Raw genomic sequence first — 19217 nt, 5'->3', positions numbered from 1 at the left:
GCACATAACAAAATATCTGGCAGGCAATAGTGTTTTATTTTATTTTTAAAATAAAACGTACAACGAATTCTCAAATATTCCTTCCTTTTTATTTTGAGGATCCTTCTAAATGGTGGAAAGACAAATATACTACGTTCTGTAAAGTAAAAGACAGATAATCTTGTTTTCAGATGTATTTTCAACTTTTGCAAAATGGCTCCTGTGAGTAGCTTATCTTGCTTGCCAAGAGCCTATTTTTACAAGTGTTTTTCAATTTACATCACTGGGTAACTCTACAAGCATCATAGCTTTGCAGAAATAACGTTAGAAATGAAGAGAACAATAGGGTTAGGTGTCTTCTGAGTTACTGAGAAACCAAAGACACAGCTCTCCGAAGTGAGAGATGCCTGCCCCCCATCTGGCAAAGCTAGGCTGTCCAATGGGACTTGTGTCTAGTACATAATTCTCCTGGAAGAATTAGCAGAGCAAGTCGAGACTTTCAATTCAGCACCTACAGAATTCAATAGCTCATGAAGGACTGTGTTTTCTAGAAAAAAAAAATGGGATGAGGAACAGGGTAGAGGAATTTACTCTCAAGAAGCAATGCTTTTGACATGTTTTTCTAACCTCCATCAGCTGACCTTTTCCAAGAAAAGAAACACATGTAAGTTGATTTCCAGATTTGTGATCTACATACTTATTTATAGTTACTTTGTCCTGTAGGCCTAAAGAATTTAGAATATAATAGAATGGCAATGTTAAAATCCCAAAGTCAAGCCTTAATAAACATAGAAGCTTGTGGGCATTCCTGGCTACAGATTAATTTGGCACTATTTCAAACTAATATTCTTGAAAATTTTAACGTATCTGTCATTAACTGAGTACTGTTTGTGCCAGGCTATGCTCTGTGTACTATTATACGTAATATACTAGTATATGTAACATACTACTATATCGTAATATTCTATTATTTGTACTATTATATGTACTGTTCTGTGTACTGCACTAATACATTTAACCTTCTCAACATTTCTATACAGAATGTACTGTTATTTTCAGATAAGGAAATAAAAGCAACGAGAAGTTAAATTGTCCAGCACCCTCCTCCTCCTATGTGGTCATGTGACCCCCAGGGATTCCAACTCAGGCACTCTTAGTTCTGCTACTTTAGTGAAGGGCAGGGAACGAGTCTCCTGGGAGCTAGTTCTAATGCCTATGCTCCTGGGAACGTAACTGAAGCCCTGCCGCTGCTCATTTGTCTCCCCTTTCTAAAATCATCTATTATTCCAGCCTGTTTTTTTTTTTTTCTCTTGGTGGGTGAGCAGTGTTTCTCTACCAATTTCCCCCAGCGTCTTGTTACATATTCCTTTTATTACACGTACTATTCTCTGAGGTGGCTTCTGGTAAATTCAACTTTCTTCATTCCCTAATATTGTCAGTGATGCTTTCACAAACCATATAGTATAGTATTCTGTGCTGGATTAAAAAGCTACCCACAAAGAAAAAAAAAAAAAAAGCATTTAAACCTAACTGCCCTTAAAGTCAAGCCAAACTTGAGACATTTTGATGCAAGACCCTATTCCTAATGGTCACAAGGAATACTGAATGAAGGCTGGCGAATGAGAGGACAGGAGAATTGTTTTGGGTTGATATGGCTGCAGACCGGTAATGTGGTTGGTTTGTGTTTTTTTCCTAACTAGCCTACTTAGTGAGGGATTCATAACAGACAGTCCCGAACAGTTGATATCCTTAGAAGATACACCAAAGAGGATATAGCCCTGCAGGGAAGTTTTCCACTGTCCTTTTTGCATGCAAATGCAAGATTCTGAGACCTAGCGATTACAAAATGGGCACTTGACAAACAGACCTTATACTTGTAGTATAATAGACTTGAAGAAACCTCAATTGACTCCAATTTTAAAGATGATTTTCAGTGCTGATATACATGTTTCTGGCATTTCCCACCCTCTCTGAGATATGCCTGAAAAATAAGAAGGAAGGAAATTTGGTTTTCTATGAAAACACAGTTCCACATAAACTACAGAACTTTTTTGAAGTGCTAAATGCACACTTAGCCTCAATCTAGTAATTTGATTCTCCTGGCCACATCTACTTAATAAATATTCTCATAACAATAGCTAGCCAAGTGTGTTTGAAAAGTAGCAGTTATCTCTGGTTTGAGTGCTATGTCTTTAGGTTCTTGGGAACCATACCATAGGTAATATCCAATAGTAATGTACTTGTAACTGTGTCCAGTATCATTACTGAAATTTAAATTTACTTTATACTAAGAATTGATTTTTAAATATCCTTCATCATAAGGACTGGTCGTAGAGACACTAAAGAATCATGATGTTGACTGCTTTAACTGATACTGAGCACCCACTGTATACTAAGCTTTGTATAATTTTTGGTGCTACCATACTAACTTGAGTTAAATATGGTCTAGTCTCAGCTCCTAAGGAGTTCATGGAAACAGACGTATACATGAAATGGTTTCAGGAAAGATCAAGGAAAGCTTCACAGAGAAAGTTGCACTTCCATAGGGTTTCAAAAAGTAAGTCTGCATTCTCCAGGTAGACCTAAGGAAGAAAGAGGGGGATAAAAACACTTGTAATCATAGTAATGTGAGTGGAGGAGGCCTGTGAGGCTAAGGTCAATGGGATTTGTGATAGATGCTGCGAGGAAACTCTAGAAAAGGGAATTTGAAGGGTCTTGAATGCTGTGTGAATGAGTTCAGATTTTACCTGTAAGCAATGGAGAAACACTGAAGGGCTTTTATCAGTGTAGTGACATACTTACATTAAGGTTTTAGAAAGATTGCTCTAGTGGCAGTAGAAGCAGAAATTCTGGTGGTCATGCTGAAGACTGAGTGAGTGGTTGAAGAATTATAATTATACTTATAAATGATATAATTATAATAATAAAATGGTTTAAATGAGAGATAACATTAAATAGAAGAAAATTTTAGTAATAAAGATGGAAAGGACAAAAGAAATTTGAGACATTTGACTCTAGTTTCTTAAATTAGTGGATGTTCAAGTTTTTTTCAAGCATTTTAATCTTCTAACCCTCTAAGAAAACTTATCTGAAATACTTATATATTAAATGAATAAATTGTATTTTGTTAATAAATGTAATATGGAAATTCAAACATGTATTTACTTATGATAAACTCGAATACTAAAATCAATGTAGCTGATTCACTAAAGACAAATTTGCTAATAAATTCTATGATAACAGATGAAATTACTGAACTTTATCGATATTAACATATAATTTATTGAATACATTTTAACTTGCATGTACTGAATTCTTAAAAATAAGTAGTTATAAAGGGGTAAATGATCATTGCTTTAAAAAAAATCAGGTAACTTTGAAACATTAGATCCCTCCAATTACATTGATTTGGAAGCTTGAAGGACCAGTGTTTGAAATGCTTGTGTCAAAAATGTATCATTAATAATATTGAATAATGTTTGAACTCTCTATAATAAATGTGAAAGTCTGAAATGGAGTGCTTAAAATATAAAAGTATTAATTCATCTATGATATTATATTCTTGCTATGTGATGTATTATGCATTCACTTGTTATTGCACAACTGATTTTTGGCTACAACTGATTTTTGGTACATTCCCTGAAGGAGTTCTCCTAAGTCTTGCCAGTATTTGTTTGAGAGTAGCACACATAAGCTTTAATGATAATCTTTCATGCACATTTTTATGTGAACAGATATGAGTAGGTCTGATTTCTAAGAATGGCTAATGTAGAATGATTCTTTTCCTAATCAATGGTCATTTGTCTGGGGTGAGTTCTAGAATTGGTATTCTTAAAGAGTGCCCTACAAGAGTCTTTCATGAGGCCAGTATTGGAAAGCCCAGTTCTTTCTGGCCAGCCTTATTTTGGGTGCCAGAGAAACATATGCAGTGGGAGAGAAAAATAAAGACTAATTCTACATGTTGCTTAAGTGCTAAGAAAAACAAATGAACAAAAGGGACAGCATATAAAATACTATGCTGGCTTGATACATGAGTAATTAAATCTGAGGTTGGTATTATTCTGACAGTTACAGTGATTATAATTTTGGAGGAGGAGGGAGAGGCTTTCAGTGGATTCCTGGAAGTGATGATGGTTGAGTTGGGAGTAGGTTTCTCTCAGTGGAGAGGAAATAGTAGGAATAAAAGTACGACATTTTGAGATGTAGGTAGTCATCCTCTGGTTTTGATACTGGGCAAAGATGCTTAGGCACTTCAGAGGTTTTCTGGCCCATCTTTCTAATGCTGAACATAACTTCCCAAAATGGACCTCTGATCTCTCTCATGGCGCCCTGTGTGTGCTGGGAGGCCTAGGTTTTCTCAGTAACTTCCTTATAATTATAAAGAGCATTAACTCTGTAAGATAATAATGCATGAGTTGATATAATTTCATAAATGGAATTGTTAGAGCTTGAAAAGTTAATGCACCTTCCCAAGTTAGCATATTAGTTACTTTTCAAAAGCAGGACAAAAGCCATTGCTTGTCAGAGTAAAATATAAAGCAAAGAACTCTTTTTCCCCATGAAGTCTAATAGAGCAAATCACCTACAAGGAAGACATTATTTTTTGCCTGAAAGATAGGAGCGTGTGGTGAGTCATGAATCAATAAAAACATTACCATAAGCTATTTAGTGATTCATCTGTTACTTATTTCTAAAATAGGCTTCAAACAGAAGAGCATTTTACTTACATCCTCAGATTGTGCTCTGAGATGCACTTATAAAATTCTAGGGTCAAACTCTACATTTGACTACTAGAATAAAATTCCCATTGATGCAAAACTTCAGGAAATCTGTGGTTTGCAGAGGAAAGGTAATAATACCCATTTCTCTGCTTCCATTGGAGAAAGTTTTTAGATTTTCTTTTCTCTGTAATTAAATGAAATTGGATCTTACTTTTCATACTTTACTATTTTTGAAAAACAGATTGCAAATGTGGCAAACTGTATTTTCCAAAAATGGCCAAAGCAATATTCCCAGGACAAAGTGTTCTAGAACTTTACCATTCCTCTGTCAAGAAGAAGAGTCTATTTCCTTTCCCATTGACACTAGGCAGGACTTGTGACCACGTAGATGAAAAGAATGTGTATGAGGGACTCAGTGTGTCTGTTTCTCTACTCTTCTCTCTTGACCTTGGGTGGACCTTTTTGACCACCCCTGTGAATAAAATGCAGTGAAAGTAATGCTTCTGAAATTCAGGCAGAAAAAGGCATACAGTGTCTGCCTGGTTCTCTCACTCTTGGGAAGCTTGCCTTTAGAAATCAGCCACCATGTTGTGAGGAAGCAGAGGCCACATAGAGGGCCCACATGTTTATGTGCTGGTTGACAAGGCAGCTATTGTCCTGGCTAACAGCTAGTACTGTGAAACATGCAAGTGAGCAAATCATCAGATGTTTCCAGATCCTTGCATTGAAGCCATTCTAACTGAGGCCAAGATATCACTACCTAATCCTGCTTAAACTGTAGATTTGGGAACAAAATAAGTCTTTTTACTTTAAGCCACTAAGCTTTGCGGTGGTTTTCTACACAGCAGTAGATAATTGGAACACTAAACAATGGCAATGAATAAGCAGGATTTTTTTTTTCATTTCAAGATGTTTTTCAAGATTTAAATAATGTGACTTTAAATAAATTAAAAGTTGTATTAATCAACAAGTCAATTGTAAAGTAGCAGAAAGAAGATTCAACAACTACTGTGAAACAGAAGCAGAGGAATCTGTTTCAGAATTAGCTCCTATTTTCAACCTCCCATCCCACTCCATCACCTAAGTTGATATAGAACTATATGCCTGACATTTAATAGTCAATTGATTTAGGGAAAAATAGGGCTCAGAATTTAATTAAGGATAGCCAGACTTGTACCTGACTGATTTTCCCTGGGCATTCTGTTTATTGATATGTAATAAATACAAGTCACAAGAAATGGTGCAAGTTCTCTTCACAGGATCCTCTTTCTTCTAATTGTGAGCAGATAGGCTGCAGAAACCCAATGGACAACTTTTCCGGTGCATTTCTCCCCAACATAGAGCCTTCTTAATGTGCTCAGCCCACTAATAACAAAGTACCATATGCTGGGTAACTTACAAACAACAGAAATTTATTTCTCACACTTCTGAAGCTGTGAAATCCAAAATCAAGATGCCAGCATATTCGGTGGCTAGTGAGGGCCTGCTTCTTATAGATGGTGCCTTCTAGCTGTGTCCTCACATGGTAGAAGGTAAAGAAGCTCCCTTGGGCTCTTTTATAAGGACACTAATCTCATTCATAAGTGCTCCGTCTCATGACCTCATCACCACCCAAAGATCCTACCTCTTAATACTATTGCACTGGGGATGAAGTTTTAACAGGAATTTTGTGAGACCACAAACATTCAGACCGTAGCACTCATCCATACCCCAGGCTTTTTGCCATGCCTTCTTGCAGCTAATCTTAAGTTACCACTGTCTCAGTTCTTTTTTTAGGGTTGCTAGTGCTAATGAGGGATATCTTAGCTACAGTGACACTAGATCACTCTGCACTAATTTCAGATGAATATTCACGATTACTCAGCAAGCCTTTTAAAAATTCAGTCCCTGATGACTTCTATTTGAATTGCTAATAATTTAGAAGTTAGTTGTTCCAGACTTTTCAAAATCCCCTGATCATACTGTGAACTTCTAAGAGATGATCTAAATCCTTTTACCTGAAGTTAGAGGCTTTTAGGATTCACTTTCCTTCTTCTGTGACTCAGTATCTCTACATAACAATAGCTTTGCCCCTACACCCTTAACTCCAGCTTGGAACATCTGTCTCCACTGATGCTTATTTTCTTCCAATGCAGAAAGGTAGAAAGTATATCACCTTTGATCTCCTTCTGTTTCGCCATCCAAGTCTTACATCGTATCCCTCTGCCTGAACAAGGTCTCCTTGGGGCAGGGCATTGTTACTCAGCACTGATCTTGCTGTGTCTAAAACACACACACACACATACACAGACACACACACACACACACACACACGTGCACACACTGAAAGAGACTCTGAGAGAAAGGAAAAAAAAAAGAAATGTTCTCCAAAGACATTGTGGATAATAATGTGGATGTTAGATCTTGTGGAAGGTGTCACAGAGATACAGAAATATGTATACTTCACACTTAACCCAGAACATTTTCCTAAAGATCATCCTTAAATATATTTCTCTTTTCTCCAGGTGGCCACTGTTACCTCCTCACCATTTCTTTTTGTCTGTCTATCACTGTTCCCTTCAGCTCCCTACTTTTTCCTCCTCTTTTAGCTGCTCTAGCTCTTTTGTGGCACTCCCAGAAATTCTTTCCAGCATTTTCCTTGTAGAAAATAATTTAATCTCTCTTTGTTCTCCTACTTGTATTTCCATCCACTATCCAGCTTAACACAACAAAATCTTGTCCCTGACATCCAGCATTCCTGAAAGATGAAAGAGGGTGGACACATGTAATTCAGTATGTTCTGATTCCATGCATTGTTTCAGTCTTATATTGTCCCCTCAAGGTGCCACTTTTTCCCTTCTCTTCCCTTTCACTTTCGGATCCAGCTTTCCTGCAGAAAGTCTGATTTCTCTGCTCCTACATATAATAAACCTGCAGGGTCAGGCCTGTGATTGTCCAGAGTTGCCTATTACTGGCTGGACACATTTGCCGAATTCAGAAATAAAACAGAAGAGGCCTGTTGTGGCTGTAAGTCGCCTGCTTCCCAACCATTTATTTATTATAATAAAGTTGACATTTTAATATCTATCTTTCTGATCTTGGTGGAATTTGAATCCAGGAGTGGAAAAGAAGGGTGTTATTTTGTGGGCTTTCTAAATTTGAAAGTTAAAAATTATACAAGGCACTGAAGTTTTCATTTCAAAGCAAGTAAACACTATGTAAAAAAGAAAATATGCTATTATATCTAGATGTTTATTTGTTTCCTGTCTTGATCCTTTTGGATGTCTAAATTTTTATATCTCACTTTCATGGTGTAGCTGACTAAGGCATTAGTAACTTCAATAAAGTATTCTATTTTTACAAAAGGATGTTTTCCTAACATGTGTTCTATCCATGCCCAATGAGTACTTGGTAGCCACCCAAATGCAAGCCAATTTCCATAGTGGTAATTAATGACAACACTGCTATTCCTATCACATTCAACTCTGTGTCTCAATTAATATTCCCAACATATGGTGACCTAATGAATCACTTGTATCTAGAATGGTGCGTCTGTCCAAACCAGTGGTTCAAGAGGGCATACTTGATTCACTTTGGGAGCTTTTATAAACTATGCAAGAACATTCTTCCCTTCCCTTGCGCAATATTCTAACCACCTATGGTAAAAGCAATCACCAATTAAGTTAGAAAACAGACTGTAGATTCTTCATTCGGCTTGTTTATATTTCCTATACTTGTACATGTCTTCTGATTTCTAAGACTTAGGTAACTTATTATTTTATTCTAATTTCTTTCCTATTTTTAAAATATACATTAAATTGGTATTTTCCTTGTGTGGATTGATAGTACATACCACCTAAGAGTGTGGACTTTTACAGTTGTAGTGAAAGGTAGATTAAAGTATCTGCCCTGCTTCTGTGTGAATTTTCTTAAGCCCTGGTTTCTTTATGTATAAAATGGAGAGAGTAGGAATATCTTTCTCATAGGAATACTTTTAAGATTAAAAAACAAAAAGAGATGATGCGTATAAAATGCTAGGCAAAATATGCAACTCAAATGTATGGGCAGTGGCAAGCATTCAATAAGATATTAGGTATTATTGTTGTATTATCATTAGCTTGTGTTAACTCAAGAATAGAGTTTTTTTTTTACTCTTTGTCTAATCACCTTTTATTGTACCTTACATTCTATGTTGCTGCCCAACCCTGAAGGGACTTTAAATAATTCTCCATTTCTTTCAAGGGAAAGACTGACAACGCTATCACCCTCAATTGGAATTAGTTAACAACTATGCCAGCTGCATAATAATGGACAATTTATCTCATATGATTCTTCCGATAAATATTTTTGAGTGCCTGGTCATTGAACTAGGTCCTATAAGATCCCTTTCCTGAAATGGTATCATTTGTTTAAGAATATTTTACTGTTTAAGTCTGGCCTTCTCTAATTATTTCATATTAGTATGTGTATCTGTATAAGAAACAGTGAGGGGACGGGCGTGGTGGCTCGCACGTGTAATCCCAGCGCTTTGGGGGACTGAGGTGGGAGGATTGCTTGAGTCCAGGAGTTTGAGACCAGGTTGGGCAACATAGTGAGACCTCATCTCTACAAAAAAAAATTAAAAATTAGCTGAGCATAATGGCGCATGCCTGTGGTGCCAGCTACTTGGAAGGCTTAGGTGGGAGGATGGCTTGAGCCATAATCATACCACTACACTCCAGCCTGAGCCACAGAGTGAGACTCTGTCTTAAAAAAAGAAAAAATTAAACCAAAAATTAATGAACTGATCTCATTCTATCTCTGATAAGCCATAGCATAGAAGATTTCAGTGACAATTTACCTATTCAATAATGAATGTTTCTATAAAAATGTTACTCTTTTCCATCTTCCATGCCTTACTAAGAATTAGAGTTACCAGCTAAAATGCAGGATGCCTAGTTAAATCTTAATTTCAGATCAAGATATAATTTCTTAACATAGCTATGTCCCAAATATTGCAAGGGACATATTTCTGCAACATTACATGTTGTTTAGTTGAAACTCAAATTTAGTTGGGTGTGCTGTGTTTTTATTTGCTAAATCTGATTTCTGTTAATGCAAACAGAAAGAGACTTTAAAACTAAAATAATGGTAATGCATTTAGTCCGATTGCTGGATTTAGAGATTGCAAAGCCATGCTATTTTCTTTCGTTTGTTTGTATTTTCTTTTTTTAAAAACTTGATCAACCAGTTATTTGCCATGGTTGAAGAAAAGGCTGCCTGGGCTCATTCACTTTGTGGTTAGAGAATACATAGCTTAAATCTACAAATACAGGACAAGAATGTTGTTGGTTGTCATGCTAGTCAGGCTTAATTGATGTAGTATCAAAGGCCCAATTCAAGCCTGCTGTCTTTCCAGGGGCCCTAAACCCTGCCCTGCTTTCTCTTACCTTCCTGAATCCTGTCTGTGTACAATTCCTCCATTGATTTCTCAGGCTTCATCTGGAGTTCCACATGGGTAGTGCTGACAGGATCAGATTAACACATCATACACAGAAGTAGCTCCATACATAGATTGGTGAGTAAAGGCCATAAGATCAGCACTTAACAGTGACTTTTACCCATAATTTAGCTGTCAACTTCATTTCTGTGAGCTCAGACTTAATGACCATGTAACATAAACCTCAATTTTAGAATAAATTAATTTTTTTCTGTGCTTGTTTCCATAAACGAGAAAACAGAACTCGTTTTCTCCTTTCCGTGGTGCACAGTTTTGGCTTTCATTCTGTGACTATCCAATCACTTTTACCTCCATGAAGGTATCTTTGCTTGGCCTTTGGTTCTGCCATGTAAACCAGCAGAAGGGCCAAGGTAAGTCATGGCAACTATGTACTGAGCTGGATAAAATGAAAGAAAATGAATCATCTACCCTACTGTCAATTGAGAGAACTGACAAAGCAGAAAATAATGATGAACCAGATGTGTCCTTCTCCAGACAATTAAGTGCATATTTTCTCTTAAAATCACCTATCTAGAGAAAAGGCATAAACCGTTGCCAATTAAAGCAAGTCTTCTGGAAATGTCTACATTGTCTCCTGGAAAGAGGATGTAAATAAACACTCAGCAATGCATTTCCATGAGAAACAAGATTGATGCTGGCCTATCTCTTGGGCACAGCATCCAATGGTGGGAACAATAAATTTGAAAGATTAGGTGGCTGGATCTCTTTCTACAAAATAACATTTACATTGAGGCCATATTATTATGAAAACTAAGGATAAAAAATAATTGATTATCAAAATTTGAGGATCATAAAAGAAGAAAAGCTGGTGTGTACATATATATGAATCAGTTACTTTCTCAGAAAAATTGGAGAGTGATTACAATATAGTTAAAATGTGCATCATATTTTATAAATAATTTAATGCATAGTGAACTCTAGAATAATATATATCTTATACCTATGAAAGACATATTATATAAACCAAATATACACATGACACTTTGCATAGATGGATGTGTGTATTCAACAGTACATTTTACTCTGAGAGAGGATTTGGCAAACCACAGCCCACAGGTTGGATGCTTGTTTTTTAAAATACAGTTTTATTAGAACACAGCCATGCTCATTTGTTTATGTATGGTTGATGGCACCTTTCCCGATACACAGCAGACTTGAATGGTTCCAACAGAGACTCCAGGGCCCAACGAACCTACGATGTTTACCTGGCCCTTTATTTTAAAAATGCTAAGACATGGTTATGGTATCTATAAAAATCATGTCTGGTTTAATGATTTTATAACATCAAATTCAATTTAGTTATTCATTGTTGGCAGAGGAAGATGAAAGAATGCCAGCTACTAGGTAAGGATTTTAATGTGTATGAAGATAAAGAGAAGAAACTTTCCTCTTTATATCTACTCCAACTTTCTTCTCCTCTTTATAATTCTGTGTATTTTTTTCTTGCCTTATATTTCCCTTTCATTTTTATCTTATTATTGTATGTGTATCTTCACTTGTCATTTATGTCCATTCTACCTTTTATCCATTTTCCACATATATTTTTACGGTGGGAATTTTGGGCTCATGTAAAAGCACAGGAACTTTTTGCATGGAAGATCTATCCATCCATCTCCACATGAGCAGTATTGAAAACTTCCCAACTTCAATGAAGTGAAAAAAAAAAAATGAACCAAAAAAAAATGAACTGAGTCAGATAAATAGTCCTCTGCACAGTTTTCCTGACATTTGTTTTAATGTTCTGTAGCAGAAAATCAGGAAGAATTCTGTTTGGTTCAGTGTACCTATAACAAGCTTTGGCTTTGATCCAGGTAATTTTTCAGATACTGGTGTCTCAAAGACCAATAAAATAAGGTGTATGTCCTTTGATATTCTCTCTCACACATCTTGTACTTTATTCTAAATGCTTAGGATAATTTGCACTTTATGTGTACAATCGTGTGTATTTGGATTGGATCTTGTACTAAACTGTAATCTCCATGAAGACAGGGATGATGTTCATTTTGCTTACTCATTTATTGTCAGTGCCTATCATAATTATAGGTCCTCTAAGAATATTTGTTGAATTACTTTAATGAATGATGGAGAGGGCCACTAAAATGTTTTAATAATTGGAATGAGAAGGTCGTGTAAATCTTAGACAGATCGTTCTGATAGTATTTTGAAACTTAGGAGGATCAGACGACAGACTGCAAGTCAGTTCTTCTAGTTGATCTTTCTTGTGTAGCAGAACAAAATGGCAACTATGTACTGAGCTGGATAAAATGAAAGAAAATGAATTATCAGCCCTACTGTCAATTGGGAGAACTGATAAAGCAGAAAATAATGATGAACCAGGTGTGCCCTTCTCCAGACAATTAAGTGCGTATTTTCTCTTAAAATCACCTGTCTGGAGAAAAGGCATAAACCGTTGCCAATTAAAGCAAGTCTTCTGTAATTCCTCAGTTTGGGGGTAGGAAGGGCAGGAACCTAGAAATAAATGGTTCTTTAACTCAGTCTGGTTTTTTGCCACACAATAGTTGCCACCTTATTTCACCCACTCAGGTGTACCTCTTATTCTCCAACTACTAGCTTTGAATCTATTACCCAGCCCAGCTTCGACAAGATGTACTTGAGCAGCTCTAATCTGCCTCTGAGCTTTACCCAAGTTAGGTAGTCACGGTTCTACGTTGTTCTAGGAGGTATGCCATGATAGATGCTTTAGGCATCATGATAGGTTCTAAGGAGAAAATGATGAATAAGACAGATGCTGCCCTGCCACAATCTAGAAAGGGAGAAACATCGAAATACTAATGATGCTAACATTAATATTGGGTGATAATTGCAATAACAGAGTTACGTATCTATTGTAGAGGTAGCAGGGAGGAAAGAATGTTTATGCCCGTGTTGTGGATATTAAAAAGGCTTATAGAGGAGGAAGCATTGGGTTTATGTTTTCAAAAGCAAACAATTTTTCAGGTTCAGTAGTAGGTGATATGCAAACAAAGTAGATATTCAGGCAGAATAAATAAAAAAAGACATGAAGGAATTAAGTTTGCCATGCTTTTTAATAATGAGTCTACTGTATTGGTTCCTCTTCTCAGATCTTGATTCTTGTAACTTGCCACAGTTCCATTCTCTTCTTGGGCTCTGTTTTAATGTTGGGATTCTGTTCGTAGGAAAATGGAGTTCTTCTCCTGAATATCAATCCTGTTTGATAGTGGCCATTAGATTTCTCTAACATTGCCTGCCAGTCTTAGATCCTGATTCTAAAAGTCACCTGTCTCAAATCCGCCATTTCTGTGTCTCCTTTTTTCTTGGATCCTATTGGTCTAAAGTGAGATGCTGCGGCTCTTGGATATTGAGCTTTGCCTCTGTCATAGATCAAGCTCTCTCTCAGAGATATAGCCTTGGTTAAAGATTCTGCCTCAAGGATTTATACAGGAGCAAGCCCAGGAAAAACAAGCAAGAGAGTGGAAGGAGAGAATAGAAAAGGAAAAAAGCCAAGCAATGATGTGATTTCAGGTGTGACTTCAGGCTCAGCCTAATCCTGTGGGGGAACACTGGAGCATAAATTACATTTCAGAGTTTGTCTTATCTTTAGACAAAAGAGCTAGGATTTTGTACCCTCATACCAATCAGTCATTGGCTCCAGGCAGCCATGGTAATCAACGAGTGGGGTGCCTAAGCTACCAAGCACTTCCAAGTGAGATAACTGCAGTTTTTAAGGGTGTACATTGGAAAGTCATAGGTTCTAGCTGTTAGCAGAATGGCGATCCAAAGATGAAGAATGCTGGTAAAGGGATCAGAAAGGCGAGGTACAGTGTCCACTGTGGACTCCCACAAAATCTTCCCCAAGTTCATACCTGTGATGCCTGGTGAGTGGGATGCTTCAGGTCTCCAAATGTCTCAGAATTTTCCTTCCTGACATAATTACCTGGATTCCTTTGTCTGTGCCAAGTCTCCACATAAAATGCTTGCATTCCTGGAAAGCTATTGTGTAGTTCATTTGGCCTTGCTATAAAGGAATGCCTAAGACTGGGTAATTTATAAAGAAAAGAGGTTTATTTGGCTCACAGTTTCGCAGGTTGTACAGAAGGCATGGCACCATTATCCAGTTCTAGTGCAGGCCTCAGGAAACTTAGAATCATGGCAAAAGGTGAAGGGGAAGCAGGCATATCAGATGGCAAGTGAGGAAGCAAGAAAGAGAGGAGGAGGTGCCAAGCTCTTTGTAAGAATCAGATCTCATGGTTACTCATTACCATGGAGAGGGCACCAAGACATTCACCACATGACCCAAACACCTCCCACCAGGTCCCACCTCCAATGTTGGGGATAACACTTAAACATGAGACTGGGAGGGGACAAATATCCAAACTATATCAGCTATAGTTCCTTCAAGGACAGGAAAGAAACTGAGAATGTTCTTGCTACTTAGGGGACTAGTGAAATTTCAGATGATCAGAGAGCATTTGGTTCATATCAAAACATCATTCCATACTGAAAACAGAATTTGAAACTTTCATATGCACAAAAGAAAGACAAGATTGATCTCTGGATTTGAAAAACGTAGGCTGCTTCCTGATCAGTATCCCAAGGCAGAATAAAGTATTTTCAGGATATTTTGCATTCAGATGTATTATGCTCCAAATTCAATTCTTTTGATTAGAAGATTTAGGCTTGCTACAATATAAAAGCAAGTGTAGGACATGGGTACACAGCTTGAATAATTTTTGCAACTTCAACGAGAATTTTTGAATATTTTAAACCATGATTCTTACTTGTACTATATGATTAGTAATTAGAAGTAATTTAGAAAAAAGCATGTGCCGTTTTCTCTATTATTCCTATGAGGATTATCATTATAGTGATTTTCTTTCCTTTCTCTGAAATAAAATATTTTAAAAGCTTAAATTATAGGACTTATAAAAATGTACATTTGTACATTTCCTTTATGAAAAAGAGACAAATAATAATGATGTAATCATATGGTAAGAATTTGTTGAAATCAACAACTTTCAGGTCAAATTAGAGAGCTAGCACTGATATAACCCAGTATCTAGCATCACTTCCCACTCTTAAATTACAGTAATTGATATTTATAATTAGTAGTGTGGCATAGGTACTGTTGTGAACCAGATGGGTTAACTTGTACTTATTACATTTAAATATATTCTATTTTTACTCTATTTTTTAGAAAATTGGTAATTTATGTACAATAATTCTTACCTAATGAGACTATTCAATTATCCATTTTGTGTCATTCTGGACAAATGGGCACTGGCTCTATCTTTGTTTCTGTCATACTATGTTTGTGGTGACGTCATACTCCAATTTTAAAGATAATTTTATTTATCACACCGGAATTGGCCAATGCCTGGAAAGGTTACATCTGTAAAGTAAACATAAAACACTGTGGAGCCAAGTGGAGCCCAAATGATCTGTTTACATTTAAGATTGATTTTTTAAAACCTCATTTCCTTGTTTTGTTACAGATGGCAATGGAAAAAACAATAGAATTTCTGAATGAAAACAATTCCTAGATTTCTACGTTGTAAAAGCAGGTCCTTGACATTCTTCCTGTTCATCTAGGGAGATGCTGGCATCCACTTTGTTATCTGGAGGTAGGAGTGAAGGTCATTCATGCCTTGATACTTGGATGTTTCTTCAAACACAAGATGGTAGCAGGAAAAAGGAAATAATGTGTGGAATTGACATGGAGGGAAACTGTAGTAGGAGAGGAGAAAATTTGTTAGCTAAGATTATGTTATTCATACACATTTGTGGGTATAGATTACTTTCCTCCATGTTATAATGTTGATAATGTGATGAAAAAAGCAAATAAAAAGTAGCATTATTCTTCTATACCCAACCCAACAAATGTTTCTGACACTACTATAAGGGCAATGTTACTTTTTGACTTACCTTGTTCCATTTGAATAATAATGAAGAAAAACATAGATGGGCCAGGCATGGTGGTTCATACTTGTAATCCCAACACTTTGGGAGGCCAAGGTGGTCAGATCTCTTGAGCCCAGGAGTTTGAGACCTGCCTAGGCAACATTGTGAAACTCCATCTCTACAAAAATACAACAATTAGCTGGGGGTGGTGGCACATACTTGTAGTCTCAGTTACTTGAGGGGCTGAGGCAGGAGGATCTCTTGAACCTGGGAGGCCGAGGTTGCAGTGAGCTGAGATGGCATCACTGCACTCCAGCCTGGGCAACACAGTGAGACACTGCCTACAAAAAAGAAAAAAGAAAAGAAAAAATATATATATAGATGGATGATTAACCAAACATTTTATGACTTATCTTGGTAAACTGGCAGTTTTAAGACCTTATGTTAGATAGTAGAGTATGAGCAAGTTGGTAATCTTTTAAGAAACGTCTGTAAAATTTTATTTTGTAATCTTTTCAGAATCATCATTCACAGTTGAGTTCATCAAGTGTGACTTAAATGGCCTGTAAATTAAAGAAACAATTCTTTAATACGTTCCTATTTAGAGGATGGATCCTCATTTGACCTTTTATATTAAGAGCTATAGTAAGAAGAGGAATGATGACTTTTTCCAGCACTCCTAAACAATGTGTCAAGATATATCAGCACAGAATTTCACAAAACGTCAGGGGCATTGTCTCCCTTTGGTAAACTCTAAATGTGGTACATAAAAGGTATTCTTTTAGCAGTTATTGTGGATATGAAGCTGGATATTGATTTAACAACATATTTTCTTATTAAATGTTTTATATATTCAAACACATGATGTGTTCTAAAAAGTGTTCATTGATACCTAGAGAGCAAGGATTTTAATTTAATTTTCCCATCGAGTAATATGTCAAAGTGAGTTATCTATCTGGACCAGACTTTGCCTCCTTGTCACAGTGATAGTGGCTTAAATTGTAAAATATCTATTTTTAGTTATTGAAATATGGCCCCCCACAGAACCAGTCACTGATGGACTTTACTAGGCTTCTTCAGTATTTCCTAAGAGGCAATTACCGTGGAAATTATTCGTAGCACAGCTGTTATATCCAACAGCCAACTCATCAGGAATTTTTGTTGACTTGACCTGCAAAGTGTATCCAGAATTTGACAACTTTTTACCATTTTTGTCACCGTCTTCCAGGACACCGTCACCTCTCACTTGGATTGTTGCCATAGTCTTCTAACTGGTTTTCCTGCTTCTAAACTCACTCTCTCTACGTTCATTGTCAACACAGCAGAAAGAATAATCCTTTGAAAACATAAATGAGATATCATTGCTCCTCTATGTAAACACTTGAGCCCTTATCACTCACTCTGAATGGCAGCTAGAACTGTTACTGCAGCCTCACTGCTCTACATGGCCTGCTTTCCTCTCCCCATCACCTCTTTGACTTGTTATCCCAGAAACTGCCCCTCTCTTGCCCTCCATTCCCCTTCACCAGCCCACTGGCCTCCTCATTCTTCCTGCCTCGGAGCTGTTTCCTTGTCTGGAAGTTTCTTCCTCCAGATGTCTGCATGGCCTACTCTAACATTTCTTTCAATTCTTTGCTCAAATGCTCAAATGTCATATTCTCATTGAGGCTGCCTTTACCTCTCTATCTCATCCTACTTCCCCACTGGGCACTCCCAATTGCTTTAACCAGCTCTTTTTTTTTTTCTCCCTGTAGCACTTACTTATTTTTTTTTCCTATCTTCTCCTTCCACCTCTACTAGATTGTGAGCTTCATGATGACAGAGATTTTGACCATTTTGTCCAATGACATACCCCCAGGGTCTAGCACATTATAGATGCCCAATAGATGTTTGTTTAATAAGTGAATTAAGCCAGGGTTAGTAGTTCATACCTGTAATCCCAGCACTTTGGTAGGCCAAGGCACACAGATTACTTGAGTCCAGGAGTTCAAGACCAGCCTGGGCAACATAGTGAGACCCCCCGTCTTTACAAAAAAAGAAAGAGCCAGGCATTGTGGTGCATGCCTGTAGTCCCAGCTACTCTGGAGGCTATTCTAGAGGTGGGAGGATCACTTGAGCCTGGGAGGTTGAGGCTGCAGTGAGCCATGATCACACCATTGGACTCCAGCCTGGGCAACAGAGGAAGACTCTTTCCCTCAACAAAAAAAAAAAAAAAAAAAAAAGAGAGAGAGAATCCATTGCTGTTTTATGGCTGTGACATAAAAGAGTATGTGGGGTCACCATAACATGAACTACTACCTTCTGCTGAAATGTGCCAATGTCTTTGAGAAGGCACCAATAAATAGCTCCTTCCTGCCTGGCCAAGATTTAAACCAATTGATAGACAAATCTAAGTTTCAGCAGGCAGAGGACAAAATATTAGTATCACCTTGTATTGAAAGGACTAGTAGAAAGACATATTTATTTCTATAGGCAAGTCAGTTACCTAATACTGAACCACCATCCCCCGCCCCGCCCCAAGTAGATACATGTGTCTACAGAACAGCACTGACCCATGACAGATCTCTTCCAACAAAAGCAGAATAGGCAGAGCAGAATTTCCACTCCCAGGAATAGGAAAGAGAAAGAACCTGTGCTGTCCATGCATTTTTCACCTGCATATATTCACCACTCATTGTTTTCCTTCTTGGAGGTGGGGAGGTGGAGCAATTGGGGTGGGATAGAGGAGTGTGTGATGAGGGCATGGGGAGAGGTCAGTGGTGTTACTCCAATAAATATCCCATCACATAGAAGAAAACATTAGACATGGAGGTGAAGTGATGTCCCCTAATAATATCTATATTTTTCCTCTTTTGAAATTTGTTCCTTTTGGTTAAAATTAGTATATCTCAGATATTTAGAATGTTAATTTGCTGTTGGCAAATCCAGAGAGATGAAAAGTCAGTCCACATGGTTGGTATGGAAAGAACTGCTGAAAATATAACACTGAGACCTAACCCAGGGAGGTCAGGGAAGAGTTAGGGGAAGATTCAGTGACTCTCCAGTACTAATAATATTTCAAATATCTTCAAATCATGGGCTGCTCTTTGGGTTTTGCTCAAGGTAATGAGAGGCACATCATCAGGGAAGCACAGGTGTTATTTGGGTGTTTCTTATGT

General features: G+C 37.2%; 1 long non-coding RNA gene across 1 annotated transcript in view; it reads left to right on the top strand.

The window, feature by feature from the left end:
- The first annotated feature begins 361 nt into the window (after positions 1-361).
- LOC105479626 (uncharacterized) overlaps positions 362-19217 on the top strand; it is a 191020-nt gene continuing 172164 nt past the window's right edge. The window contains exon 1 of the long non-coding RNA XR_011621167.1: positions 362-643. This is a non-coding gene — a long non-coding RNA (uncharacterized lncRNA). The remainder of the gene's footprint in view (positions 644-19217) is intronic.

The sequence above is a fragment of the Macaca nemestrina genome, chromosome 3 (assembly GCF_043159975.1).
Source record: "Macaca nemestrina isolate mMacNem1 chromosome 3, mMacNem.hap1, whole genome shotgun sequence".
NCBI lineage: Eukaryota > Metazoa > Chordata > Mammalia > Primates > Cercopithecidae > Macaca > Macaca nemestrina.
Note: the sequence above shows the minus strand (reverse complement) of the source record. Positions and strands in the feature narration are given on the sequence as shown.